At 38.6% G+C, this 15,835-nt stretch overlaps 1 protein-coding gene and 1 long non-coding RNA gene across 2 annotated transcripts in view; both read right to left on the bottom strand.

The window, feature by feature from the left end:
- Positions 1-3,841, bottom strand: part of LOC115222804 (octopamine receptor beta-2R-like) — a 61,051-nt gene extending 57,210 nt beyond the window's left edge. The window contains exon 1 of the mRNA XM_036511978.1: positions 3,301-3,841. The gene's annotated coding sequence lies outside the window, so the exon portion shown is untranslated. The remainder of the gene's footprint in view (positions 1-3,300) is intronic.
- An 11,160-nt stretch (positions 3,842-15,001) lies between these two features.
- LOC118767356 lies at positions 15,002-15,835 on the bottom strand. Its single transcript, XR_005003277.1, has 3 exons — positions 15,730-15,835; positions 15,253-15,334; positions 15,002-15,211 (listed from the first exon to the last, which is right to left on the bottom strand). It is a non-coding gene; the product is annotated as an uncharacterized LOC118767356 (long non-coding RNA).

Genomic DNA, 15,835 nt, shown 5'->3' with positions numbered 1-15,835 from the left:
GGGTGACAATAGTGGAAACAGAGTATCAGTAGTGGACAACGGAGGGCATTGAGAATGTAAGCAGGTATGAGAGGTGTTAAGGATGAAATACGGTAGACCTAAAATGTGGGATGGTGGAGATAACTGAAGCACATGACTGGGAAAGGATGATGATGATGAGAATAAGGACTGGATGCTAATAGGAAATGGTTCCAGTGGGAAGAAAGAGATAACTAATAGCATAAAAAAACAGTGGATATGTGTGTGTGTGTGTGTGTGAATACATAGCCTTCAATTCATATACACATATACATTTATATCTATTTATCTCTCTCTCTCTCTCCTCTCTCTCTCTCTCTCTCTCTATATATTATATATATATATTATATATATATATATATATTATATATAGTAGAAGTAACAGAAAAGAGGAATTTCGATTATCCCCACATGGTGAGTTGTAATGTATATAAGAAATTAGAAAAGGAAAATACGCACACTTAGATAGTTTTAATATAATTTTTAATATATCGACCAGTTTCGCTTGCTATTCATGATATTATGTTTTACTTATTTGAATATATATTTTTTCTTAAGAAATTTGGTCCATGTTGTGTGTGATGAAAAAATATATATATGTATTCTTTTACTCATTTTAGGCATATGACTGCGGCCATGCGGGAGCACTGTCTTTAGTCAAACAAATCGACCCCAGGACTTATTCTTTGTAAGCCTAGTACTTATTTTATCGTTCTCTTTTGCCGAACCGCTAAGTTATAGGGACATAAACACACCACCATCGGTTGTCAAGCGATGTTGGGGAGACAAACACAGACACACACACACACACACACACACATATATATATATATATAGATATATATATATACTGGCTTCTGTGCTGGTGGCACATAAAAAGCACCATCCGAACGTGGCCGATGCCAGCACCGCCTTGGCTGGCTTCCGTGCCGGTGGCACATTAAAAGCACCAACCGATCGTGGCCGATGCCAGACCCCACCCCCTGGCACCTGTGCAGGTGGCACGTAAAAAGCACCCACTACACTCGCGGAGTGGTTGGTGTTAGGAAGGGCATCCAGCCGTAGAAACACTGCCAGATCAGACTGGAGCTGCCCCTGGCTTCCCAGACCCCGGTCGAACCGTCCAACCCGTGCTAGTGCGGAAAACGGATGTTAAACGATGATGATAGTGATGATGATGATATATATCATCATCATCATTTAACGTCTGCTTTCCATGCTAGCATGAGTTGGACGGTTCAACTGGGGTCTGGGAAGCCCGAAGGCTGCACCAGGCCCAGTCAGATCTGGCAGTGTTTCTACAGCTGGATGCCCTTCCTAACGCCAACCACTCCATGAGTGTAGTGGGTGCTTTTTACGTGCCACCGACACAGGTGCCAGACAAGGCTGGCGAACGGCCACGCTCAGATGGTGCGTTTTACGTGCCACCGGCACTGTGCTGTCAGTGAACAGGTTGCAGTCCCAAAGCGACGAAAATATTTTGACAAATTGAATTTAAATGTTGAAGTGAATCTAACGGTCCTTGTGTGTTTCTCAAATGGCTCATAAACACCTTCCACGCTGCGATTGTATACAATGTTTGTTGTCTATATAAGTTGAACTATTGAGAGTGAATGCAGTGCAAGGCTGGTGAGATGGATGGGAACCATCAACCTTTTAATAAGTAAGACAGCATCTTCTTAGCTTAAAAAGTTGAAAGTTTTAAAGTTAAAATAAAATTTCAAAAAAAGTTAACTCACTTTATATTTATATATATATATATATATACACATATATATATACACATATATATATATATACACATATATATATATATATACACACATATATATACGATGGGCTTCTTTCAGTTTCTGTCTACCAAAACCACTCACAAGGCTTTTGTCGGCTCGAGGCTATAGTAGAAGACACTTGCCCCAAATGCCACATAGTGAGACTGAACTTTGGAGACATGTGGTTATTATCAAGCTACTTATCACACAACCACTTCTGCGCTATGTGTGTTTGTGTATGACAGCTTGGGCAATGTAAATTAAATGAGGATGATGAAATAGATAGATAGATAGATAGATAAATAGATATAGATAGATAGACAGATAGATATATAGATAGATAGATAGATATAGATAGATAGAGATAGATAGATAGATAGATAGATAGATAGATAGATAGATATAGAAAGATAGATATAGATAGATAGATAGATAGATAAATAGATATAGATAGATAGACAGATAGATATATAGATAGATAGATAGATATAGATAGATAGAGATAGATAGATAGATAGATAGATAGATAGATAGATAGATAGATATAGAAAGATAGATATAGATAGATAGATAGATAGATAAATAGATATAGATAGATAGACAGATAGATATATAGATAGATAGATAGATATAGATAAAGATAGATAGACAGATAGATATATAGATAGATAGATAGATATAGATAAATAGATATAGATAGATAGACAGAGATAGATAGATAGATATAGATAGATAGATATAGAAAGATAGATATAGAAAGATAGATAGATATAGACAGATAGAGATAGATAGATAGATAGATAGATAGATAGATAGATAGATAGATATAGATAGACAGATATAGATAGATAGACAGATATAGATATAGATAGATAGATATAGATAGACAGATAGAGATAGATAGATAGATAGATAGACAGATATAGATAGAGAGATAAATATATATATAGATAGATAGATAGATAGATAGAGATAGAGATAGATAGATAGATATATAGACAGATATAGATAGAGATAGATAGATAGACAGATATAGATTGATATATATATAGATAGATATAGATTGATATATATATATATATATAGATAGATATAGATTGATATATAGATAGATAGATATATATATATATATATTATATATATATATATATATATATTATAGATAAATATAGATAGATATACATAGATAGATAGATAGACAGAGACATACACACACATATACATACATGAATTACATTCATATATATGTATATTTTTTTTATATATAATTAAAGTCATATTTACATGTATCTATTTTCATCAATTTATAAATATTCAAGAATATACATACCATATTATGTGTGGTATATATATATATATATATATATATATAATATATATATATATAATATATAAAATCATATATATATAATATATATATATATATATTCATCAATACATATATGATTTTTTTATCTATATGTGTGTGTGTGTGAGTAATCAAATAAATCATATATTCATCAATACTTGCCTGTCTTATTTTCCTCCAATTCTTGTTCTCAGCGGAATATAGATACGTTATATTGTGTCTTAGAAGTCTCTCTTTTCGTTGATGCTGTTTCAGTAAGTAAATAGACAAGGCAAGCCTATCGCAGTCCTGTCTGTGTCTCTTAGCTTCAAGTTTCTCAGTTCAGCTGTCACACTACACAGAAGAGGAAACCAATAGTCCGACAAGTGTTCCGAGAGATGGGCTGAGTGCGGGAGAGAGAGAGGGGTGGAGGAAGAGAATGTGAAGAAGAAGGAGAGAGAGAGAGAGAGACAGGGAGAGAGAGAGAGTGGTAGATAATGTGAGATGCTGTGAAGTTCAGTGCAATGTACACAGAGAAGCGTTTCCCTGTAAACCCCTATGTGACCTCGACCATCCCTCTCCCCTCTGGCGCTGGACATTATCAATAGTAGGGACACAGAGGCATCCACGATGGCTTTTGTGATAACAACAGGGATAACGATGATGATGATGAAAATGATGGTGGTGGTGATGATGATGATGAAAATGGTGGTGGTGGTGATGACGATGATGATGATGAAAATGATGGTGGTGGTGGTGATGATGTAAATGATGGTGGTGGTGGTGATGATGATGAAAATGATGGTGGTGGTGATGATGATGAAAATGATGGTGGTGGTGGTGATAATGATGAAAATGATGGTGTGGTGGTGATGATGATGATGAAAATGGTGGTGGTGGTGGTGATGATGATGATGAAAATGATGGTGGTGGTGATGATGATGAAAATGATGGTGGTGGTGGTGATGATGATGAAAATGATGGTAGTGATGATGATGATGAAAATGATGGTGGTGGTGGTGATGGTGGTGATGATGATAATGATGGTGGTGGTGATGATGAAAATGATGATGGTGACGATGGTGGTGTTTATGATGTGATGATGATAATGATGTGGATATGAAGAAGCAGGGAGGGGATGAGGATGTCAAAGACAGCAAAAGAAAAAAAACAGAAGAAAAAGAGGTAGAGGAGAGAAAGTTGATAATGATGGTGATAGTTATAATGATGATTATGAGAATGGTGCAGGATGGTTATGGAATGGTAATAAATATGACGATGATGATGATGATAGTGGTGATGATAGTAACAATACAAATGATTGGAATAGTGCTGGTAGTGATGGTGATGATGATGATGACAACAATGATGATGATAGTACTTGTAACAGTATTGGTGATGATGACATTTATCATGGTGGTGGTGAAAGTGATGATGATGATGATGATAATGTTAGTAGTGATGATGATAATGATGATACTAATGATGATGATGATGATGGTGTTGGTGGTAATGATGATGCTGATGAATGCATATCCTATACTTTCTATAAAGATTAGAGCAAGAACTAAACTATTAACTGTTGACGGTAGCAGAGAGTATGGGGGGGGAGGGCATTGGTGATGGTGGTGGTGGTGGTGGTGGTGGTAGTGGTGACATGTATGTAGGAGGTAGGTTCAGAAAGGAAATGGACAGACCAGAAAATGATGGATGAGGCTGACAGAGAGAGAGAGAGAGAGAGACAAGAGAAGGGAGGAAACTCTTGGTGGAAAGTCATTATTAATTCTACAACATTCATTGAATCTATTTAAATTCTTCTCTCATCCAGAATGCTTAACAGGAATATTGAAAAATGACCTCAGTATTTGTCTAATACTTTAGCGAACCCAATCCTGGACGAAGGGCAGAATCAATCTTAAATCGAGAGATAATGTAATGAAATTTGTACATCCTTAAAGAGATCTAAATTAAAACCTTCCAATTTCTTAATTACCCACAAGGGGCTAAACACAGAGAGGACAAACAAGGACAGACATAGGTGTTAAGTCGATTACATCGACCCCAGTGCGTAACTGGTACTTAATTTATCGACCCCGAAAGGATGAAAGGCAAAGTCGACCTCGGCGGAATTTGAACTCAGAACGTAACGGCAGACGAAATACCTATTTCTTTATTACCCACAAGGGGCTAAACACAGAGAGGACAAACAAGGACAGACATACGTATTAAGTCGATTACATCGACCCCAGTGCGTAACTGGTACTTAATTTATCGACCCCGAAAGGATGAAAGGCAAAGTCGACCTTGGCGGAATTTGAACTCACAACGTAACAGCAGACGAAATACCTCTAAGCATTTCGCCCGGCGTGCTAACGTTTCTGCCAGCTCGCCGCCTTTATTAAAACCTTCCATCAAAATTTCATGCAAAAATGGTGTTCCAAACACTGGATTAATAACGAGGAAGTTATTTTATTAAATTCTTCATTTTTTAAAAAATTATTCAAACAATGGTCGTGTATTTCTACAGAAGTACACCTGTTTGGGCACCTGATCACTGGAAACAATAAGTTCATTATATTACTCTTTTACTTGTTTCAGTCATTTGACTGCGGCCATGCTGGAGCACCGCCTTTTAGTCAAACAAATCGACCCCAGGACTTATTCTTTGTAAGCCCAGTACTTATTCTATCGCTCTTTTGTTGAACCTCTAAGTAACGGAGACGTAAACACACCAGCATCGGTTGTCAAGCAATGCTAGGGAGACAAACACAGACACACAAACATACGCACACATATATACGACGGGCTTCTTTCAGTTTCCGTCTGCCAAATCCACTCACAAGGCTTTGGTCGGCCTGAGGCTATAGTAGAAGACACTTGCCCAAGATGCCACGCAATGGGACTGAACCCGGAACCATGTGGTTGGTAAGCAAGCTACTTACCACACAGCCAAAAATGGTTAATCTTATTCTTTTTGTCAACCCTTTAATTGCAAAATTAAATTTCTTGGTTATTCCGGTAATCATCTGCGTTATCACTTAATATTTGTTTTCCATGCTGACACGGGTTGGATAGCAAGGCCAGGGCCACATCTGGTTCCATAGTCTGTTTGGCTTTGGTTTCTACAGAAATATGCCCTTCCTAATGCCAAACACTTTACAGAGTGTAATGATGTTTGATATCTACCAAAAATAGAATTGGTATTTTCTGTGAACAACACTGCCTCAATGAACTTGACATATCTTTCTCTTTCTCTTTTACTTGTTTCAGTCATTTGACTGCGGCCATGCTGGAGCACCGCCCTTTAGTCGAACAAATCGACCCCGGGACTTATTCTTTGTAAGCCCAGTACTTATTCTATCGCTCTCTTTTGCTGAACCGCTAAGTGATGGAGACGTAAACACACCAGCATTGGTTGTCAAGCAATGCTAGGGGGACAAACACAGACACACAAACATACACACACATATATACATATATACGATGGCTTCTTTCAGTTTCCGTCTACCAAATCCACTCACAAGGCTTTGGTTGGCCCGAGGCTATAGTAGAAGACCCTTGCCCAAGATGCCACGCAATGGGACTGAACCCGGAACCATGTGGTTGGTAAGCAAGCTACTTACCACACAGCCAAAAATGGTTAATCTTATTCTTTTTGTCAACCCTTTAATTGCAAAATTAAATTTCTTGGTTATTCCGGTAATCATCTGCGTTATCACTTAATATTTGTTTTCCATGCTGACACGGGTTGGATAGCAAGGCCAGGGCCACATCTGGTTCCATAGTCTGTTTGGCTTTGGTTTCTACGGAAATATGCCCTTTTCTAATGCCAAACACTTTACAACGTGTAATGATGTTTGATATCTACCAAAAATAGAATTGGTATTTTCTGTGAACAACACTGCCTCAATAAACTTGACATATCTCGACAAAAATTAAATAATTTCAAGCATGACATTCTCAAACAAAAGATGGAATGGTACATACAGTTGCCTTTCTGCAATTAGACTAACAACATTTTGAGTGGATATATCTCATATCCACAGTGAAAGGGGTTAACCTTCTATTAAAATTCCAGGGCTATAGTGAAAGACATCTGCCAAAGTACCACATAGGGAGATTGAACCCAAAGCCATGTAGTTGGAAAGCAAACTTCTTAAAACACACAGCCACGTCTGTCCTTAAAATTTCTTCACTTCCAGAACACTTAACAGGAATATTAAAATGTCTCTCAATATCTGACTGGCCCTTTATTTCATTGACCCCACAAAAAGAAAAAGATAAAGGTTGATTATTGTGGGGTTGATATAGTAAACTGTCCCTTTCTTCAACAAAATTTGTGACATTGTATATCTAGAGGAAATAATTCCAAATTATAGATCAGCAGTTCTCAATTGAGGTCCTTATGACCCTAAGTGGGTCATATGTGGCAGACCTAAATGTGGCTCTTAGGGATCTATATAAGATTTTGCTGTGAAAATTTAATTTGCAATAAACTAGTTATTCCTCTGCAATATACAAAATATTTGTTTATTTTCCACAGGGGGCTAAACATAGACAAGGACAGAGGGATTAAGTCAATTACACTGACCCCAGTGCATAATTGGTAGTTATTTAATTGACCTCCAAAAAGATGAAAGGCAAAGTCGACCTCGGCGGAATTTGAACTCAGAACATAACGGCAGGCAAAATACCGTTAAGCATTTTTCCCTGCTGCTAACGTTTCTGCCAGCTAATAACATTTAATTGTTAAAACAGGAGATTTTAGACATTCAATGGCTACGAGGGTTCCTTCTCCCTCTCCCCACATAAAATAGAAATCAAAGGGGTCCAGGGGTAAAATATAGTTGAGAACCACTGATATGGTTGGGTATAACTTTTTAATGTACATGATGATGATGATAGTAGTGACATGGTGGTGGTGGTAGCAACAGTGTAACAGTAGCAAAGGTAGTAGTGGTGGTGGTGGTGGGAGTGGATGCACAGTGGTGGTTGTAGCAGCAACCGTTGTGGTGGTGGTGGCAGTGAGAACAAAGGTTCTGGTGGTGGTGGTGGTGGTGGTAGTAGTAACAGCAGTGGCAGTGGTGGTGGGAATGAAGAGCATGGTGGTGATGGTGAAGGTGGAAATGATGATATTGATGACAATGACAACTATGATGATGATGATGATGACAAATACTTAGACTGAGCTAATGGAAATAAACGAGGCAAGGATAACGAGGAAAAGCAGAAGTGACATATTGGTTGTAAGAAACAAGACCTCAATGTGTGTGTGTGTGTGTGTGTGTTTGAATGTGTATGTGTGTGTGTGCATGCACGTGTGTTTGAATGTGTATGTGTGTGTGTGCATGCACATGTGTGTTTGAATGTATGTGCACGTGTGTTTGAATGTGTATGTGTGTGTGTGTGCATGCACGTGTGTTTGAATGTGTATGTGTGTGTGTGTGCATGCACATGTGTGTGTGTTTGAATGTGTATGTGTGTGTGTGCATGCACGTGTGTTTGAATGTGTATGTGTGTGTGTGTGCATGCACATGTGTGTGTGTTTGAATGTGTATGTGTGTGCATGCACATGTGTGTGTGTTTGAATGTGTATGTGTGTGTGTGTGCATGCACGTGTGTTTGAATGTGTATGTGTGTGTGTGTGCATGCACATGTGTGTGTGTTTGAATGTGTATGTGTGTGCATGCACATGTGTGTGTGTTTGAATGTGTATGTGTGTGTGTGTGCATGCACATGTGTGTTTGAATGTGTATGTGTGTGCATGCACGTGTGTTTGAATATGTGTATGTGTGAGTGTGCATGTGTTTGAATGTGTTTGTATGTGTCTATATGTGTGTGTGTGTGTGTGTGTGCATGCATGTGCACATGTTTGAATGTGTTTGTACGTGTGTGTATGTCTGTGTGTGTGCACACATGTGCACGTTTGAATGTGTGTTGGTGTGCATTTGCATGTGTGCATACATGCATGTATGTTTGTGTGAGTTTGTGTTTAAGCGTATGTTTGTATGTGTGTTTATGTTTGTATGCATGCGTGTGTGAATGTGTCTGTGCTAGTATGCGTGTATGGATATTTGTGTATTTTTATGTGTGTGTGTGTGTGTGTGTGTGTTGCATGTGAACGTGTGTATTCTGATGTGTGTTCATGTGAGCATATGTTTATGTTTTGTTGGAAGGGTCACATGGCCTTGTGGTTAGGGTGTTGGGCTATCAATCATAACATCATAGGTTCGATTTCTGCTCCAGACAACATGCTGCATCCTTGTGGAAGGCACTTCATTTCATATTTCTCCATTCTGCTGAGCTGTAAATAAACACCAGCCAATTACTGGTACTTTCCTTGTCTCTCTCTCTAATGGTGATATCTCCTATATTCCTCTGGTAGAAACGTTAGCACGCCAGGTGAAATGCGTAGCCGTATTTCGTCTGCCATTATGTTCTGAGTTCAAATTCCGCCGAGGTCGACTTTGCCTTTCATTCTTTCGGGGTCAATAAATTAAGTACTAGTTACGCACTGGGGTCGATATTGTTTGTCTGTCCTTGTTTGTCCCCTCTATGTTTAGCTCCTTGTGGGTAGTAAAGAAATATATATTCCTCTGGAGCCAAGGACAAAACAGCCATGAGGGTGCCTGTGTCAATTTGTGATGGTGTGTAGATTGGTGATTAAACTATTTGACTCGTGGTTCTAAGGTCATGAGTTCAATTCCTGGTGGCACATTGTGTTTCTTGGGCAAGACACTTTATTTCATATTACTCCAGTCCACTCAGCTAGCAAAAATGAGTTGTACCTGTAATTCAAAGAGGTCGGCCTCGTCACACTCTGTGTCACACTGTATCAGCCTGAGGACAACATTAAGGGTCTCGCCTGGCCTCCGTGCCGGTGGCACGTAAAAAGCACCATCCAATCGTGGCCATTTGACAGCCTCGTCTGGCACCTGTGCTGGTGGCACGTAAAAAGCACCCACTACACTCATGGAGTGGTTGGCGTTAAGAAGGGCATCCAGCCATAGAAACATTGCCAGATCAGACTGGGCCTGGTGCAGCCTTCTGGCTTCCTAGACCCCAGTTGCATCGTCCAACCCATGCCAGCATGGAAAGTGGACGCTAAACGATGATGATGATGATGTCTGTGGATTACTCAGCCCCTTGCACGCTAAGTTCATGAACAGATTGTTTCATTGATCGAATCGACCGGAACCCTCACCATCATAACTGACAAAGTGACAGTTGCACAGGAGCGAAAGCAAGAAGGCAGCTCAGCATATGTTTCTACAAGCAGTTGAGTTTATATTTGTTGTGTGTGTTTGTGTGTATGTATGAATGTGTCAGAGAGAGAAAGAAAATGAGTGTGTATGAGAGTGAGCGTGTGTGAGAGTTGAGCATGAGTGTGTGTGTGTGTGTGATTGTGTGTCAGTAAGCATATGTGTGTTGTGTGTATGTGTGAACAAGTGATTAAACCATCAGAGTTTTGCTTTGTCACTAACCTAGAATTAAGTGCCAGCATTGACCATCCCCTCATAAAAGAGGAGTGAGATCAGAGGCTGAGCTGGGCCTAAATAACAGCATTAAACCCAATAATTTACAGGGGGTCTGTTTGAATAGGAGCTGAGCCTGGCCTAAACAACATAATTAAATTCACTAATTTACAGGGAGTCTATTTGGTTAGGTCAGGGGTGATCATTGGACAAAACAGCATCAAACACTCTGAGATGGATTAGTTTAGTGCTTCCCATAGTGAAAGCTTGGTTCCTATCTAAAACCTCAGAGAAAAAAACCTGTTTCTTGCAACAGAATCATCTAAAGCAAAAGTGTTTCATGGATCCATAAAATACTGTTGTGGACAAAAATCTTGTAAGGACCCCCAAAGGTTATATGAGCCCTAAGAGGTCATATGGAACCCAGTTGAGAACAACTGATCAAATCCAACACTGAAAGCCTTTGATTATATAATTCCAGTGAAGAATATTTAAAGCCAAACAATACAAGACATTTCATTCTTTTGGTTCAGTCAGCTGCTGCTTCTGACGATTTTACCAAAAAGTTCTCATGTCTCTTATCGTAATAAATGATGACTTCAGAGCTATATTTGTTTATAGGAAATAAATAACAAAAGATAAACAAACATTAAGGCCAACTCTTATCTAGAATGAATTATTGTAGATAAGATTGTAACAATTCACTCTGATCTAATAACCTTGTATTGAGATATAGAAAATGCGTTGGCTTTATATATCTCTCTCTATATAAACGGCAGTTTGTCTGTGCGTGTTTCTGTGTGTCTGTTTGCTTGTACCCTCACCCTGACCACGGCTTTCAACCGATTCTGATGAAACTTGACACACACATAGCCCAATGTCATAATTCAAAACTAACGCAGCGAAAATTTTGAAAAGTTCCCCCAGTTCTGAAAAAAATCGATAAATTCGACATGGGGTCGAGAATCAGAAATACGAACCACAAACTGTCTAGGGGACGCAACTCCACTTTTTTTAAATCTCAAAAAAAAATTTACCATCATTTTTTTCCATTTTTTTTTCTATTTTTTGGCTATAACTCTCTAAAAATGCTTTATAGTTATTTCCCTTACAAACCTGAGCAACGCCGGGCGATACTGCTAGTATATATATATAAATGTAAATGGATGAATGAATTATCCTTTGTTTACTGTTAACATGGAAAATTCAATAAACGGTTACCAGGGTAGCAAAATTTACGCAAGTAACAAGGATGTAGCGACCTATTCAAAGGTAGAAACTCCGGGCTAATGTGCAGTAATTTGTATAGTATAAGTAAATAAATGGAGTTGAACACACGTTATTCAAATTCTTTTACTTTCGACATATGTTTCGAAGACATATATATACACATATATATATATCATCATCATCATCGTTTAATGTCCGTTTTCCATGCTAGCATGGGTTGGACGGTTCAACTGGGGTCTGGGAAGCCAGTAGGCTGTGCCAGGCCCAGTCTGATCTGGCAGTGTTTCTACAGCTGGATCCCCTTCCTAACGCCAACCACTGTGAGTGTAGTGGGTGCTTTTTACGTGCCACCTGCACAGGTGCCAGACGAGGCTGGCAACGGCTACAATTGGATGGTGCTTTTCACGTGCCACCGGCACGGAGGCCAGTCGGGGCGGCGCTGGCAACGGCCACGTTTGGATGGTTCTCTTATGTGCCACCGGCACTGGTATCACAGCTACAATTTCCATTGATGTTGATCGATTTCGATTTTGAGACAGATAGATATTGTTTTAGCAGTTGACGAGTGCTATCCATGAGATTGGGAAAGGCCACTTAGAAGGCCTCCACAACAATGGGAAGACAATTTAGGTCAAGATGGAAAAGAATTGGAAGTGCATTGCAACCAGTGGTGTATAACAGCACCAGATGGTCTGGTCAATACTGTGAGATATTATCGTCATCGTTTAACGTCTTCTTTCCATGCTGGCAAGGGTTGGACAGTTGGACTGAAAACTGGTAAGCTGCACCAGGTCCAGTCTGACATGGCATGGTTTTTACTGCTGGATGCCCTTCCTAATGCCAATCACTCCAATAGTGCAGTGGGTACTTTTTATGTGCCACCGGCATGGGTGTCCTTTGCACAACACCAGCAATGATTTCTCAGGTGCCATTTATAGGACATTGGCGACAACCATGACTATGGTTTCACTTGGCTTGCCGTGTCTTCTCAAGCACAGTAAATCACCAAAGGTCTCGGTCACTTGTCATTGCCTCTGTGAGGCTCAACATTTGAAGATCGCGCTACCAGCAACAGCCATGATTACAATTTCACAGGTGCTTTTCACATGACTGGCAATGGCCACAACTACAATTTCACTTGGATTGATGAATAATGAATTTATTGTATACAGCGCTCAGGGGCACAACAACTCTTCAGAAAAAGGGACCAAATCTACATGAACAGTACACAGAATATGCTCAAGAAGTGAACAGTGAATATGTCTTTGAAAAAAAAGTATCTATATTTACATCTATGGTACAGAACCCAGAACCAGGAGGCCTGGATGCAAATTTCTTAACCTCTTTCCACACTGCCACAAATAGGTACAAAATACATTTCATTGGCATTTTGATTTTCTAATAAAAAAAATTATTTTCAAAAAAACTCTCAAAAAGTTTCGGTAAAACTTTTGGCCAAAATATATTTTCCTCAAAATTTCTAAGTTCCAAGAAATAACATTTTACTAAATTCTTTGTTTTGTTCAAAAATAAAACTTTTCAAAAATATTGAGTTTCCAAGAGATAAGATGTTTTATAAGAAGCAGCTGAGAATATTACACAACAGAATTACCAAGATGGCAGTTTCTAGGAAACATCTCTTTAAAGTAAACACCAAAGAATTAGTCTTTTAAGCAGAGAAGAATATCAAAGAAATCGAAAATGGTTAAGAAGAGTAAACGGCCTGGCTAAATCATTACCAACAACATCAAGTGATGTCAACGACAAGGCACAGGTGTGGCTGTGTGGTAAGAAGCCTGTTTCCCAACCACATGCTTTTCACTTCAGTTCCACTGCACGGTACCTTGGGCAAGGGTTTTCTACCACAGTCTCAAGCCAACCAAAGCCTTGTGAGTGGATTTGGTAGATGGATACTGAAACTAAACCCATCATATACATTCAGAAGCACAATCGGCAGCATGTCAGTCTCAAAATCAAGTAATTATAAAGAGGAATCTGAAGGCTGTGAGTTCAACCCTCACCTGGGGCACATTATTTTGACCAAGGACCAAGATGCCTGGTACCTTGCTGTACTTAAGAAGACCTGTATTCCACAGCAGAAGTATTAAGACTGGTCACCCTGGTGGAGAGGACTGACCTTCAAAAATCCTGTGCCAATACCACTGTCCATGGAAAGAAATTCCCTTCTAATGATGGAGGGCTGAGACGTTCTGCTGTTCAGCTCTCTTGAGAGTGTCTTTACAACTGTCAGTCCATTTTGGCTGAACTGCTAGGTTATGGGGACATAAACAAACTAACACCAGTTGCCAAGCAAGGGGGTCACAAACTATGATCTTACAATCACAAGTCCAGCACCCTAACCACTAAGCCACATGCCTCACATACAAGCACACACAGACACACAAGTACACACACGATGGGCTTCTTTCAGTTTCCATCAACCAAATCAACTCACAAGGCTTTGGTCAGTCCAGGAACTATAGTACAAAACACTTGACTCTCGGGCAAGGTGACCTGCTGTCTAGCTGAACCTGAAGCCATTACCATTGTTTTCTTTTTACGAAATAACTGCTAAAATATACACATCCATCAAAAGAAAGTCTTTTACTTTAACGGTCAGGTAACTTGGTTTAATTACAAGGTGACTTATTGATTTTCCTGTTTTGCATCTTCATTTTCACCATTGATTAAGTGTTTGTCAAACGTTGACCACTCAGAAATCATAAAGGAAAATGAAAGCATTTGTTTACCGAGTTATATTCAGAATGACATGCAGTGGTAGGGGATGGGGAGATGCTAAGACATTAAAGCAAACATACACAGACATGTACACATCATTTGATTTTATATATATAAATATATATATATATATATAAATATATATTATATATAATATAAATATATATATAAATATATATATAAATATATAATATATATATATATATATATAAATAAATATATAATATATATTATATATATATATAAATAAATAAATATATATATATATATATAATAAATAATATATATATATATATATATAAATAAATATATATATATATATATATATATATATATATATATAAATATATATATATATATATATATATTATATATATATAAATAAATATATATATATATATATATATATAAATAAATATATATAAATATATATATATATACACATACACATACATGCAAAATACTAACATATGTAAAGCTAAAATCAGATTTTGGTTGCTATGAAAATATCTAGTGAAAATGGTTTTTTGATTTTTCCGTGTACTGGTTTTGTGTCCAAACACCAAGATTTTTTCCTCATAGCAAAGTTACCAACAAACCGTTATTAATGATGGTGCATTTGGAATCAATAGACTTCAACTCATACATTACTGCTGTCATTGTCAGCTGCATACTGAAGTGATGTAGAAACATGAATTTGACACATAAAATGACTTTTAACAGATGTAAGGTCATCAACATCCTCCTAGAATGTGACTGGCATCGTACTTATTCTATTGGTGGAGGTGCAATGGCCCAGTGGTTAGGGCAGCGGACTCGCGGTCATAGGATCGCGGTTTTGATTCCCAGACCGGGTGTTGTGAGTGTTTATTGAGCGAAAACACCTAAAGCTCCACGAGGCTCCGGCAGGGGATGGTGGTGATCCCTGCTGTACTCTTTCACCACAACTTTCTCTCACTCTTACTTCCTGTTTCTGTTGTACCTGTATTTCAAAGGGCCGGCCTTGTCACTCTCTGTGTCACGCTGAATATCCCCCGAGAACTATGTTGAGGGTACACGTGTCTGTGGAGTGCTCAGCCACTTACACGTTAATTTCACGAGCAGGCTGTTCCGTTGATTTGGATCAACCGGAACCCTCATCGTCGTAACCGACGGAGTGCTTCCTCACTTATTCTATTGACACCACTACCAAAGGATCATTGTCATCATTATTAACGTCCACGTTAAGATGGCAAGCTAGCAGAATTGTTAGTGCACTTGATGAAATGCTTAGG

Source organism: Octopus sinensis, linkage group LG21 (assembly GCF_006345805.1).
Source record: "Octopus sinensis linkage group LG21, ASM634580v1, whole genome shotgun sequence".
Lineage (NCBI taxonomy): Eukaryota > Metazoa > Mollusca > Cephalopoda > Octopoda > Octopodidae > Octopus > Octopus sinensis.
Note: the sequence above shows the minus strand (reverse complement) of the source record. Positions and strands in the feature narration are given on the sequence as shown.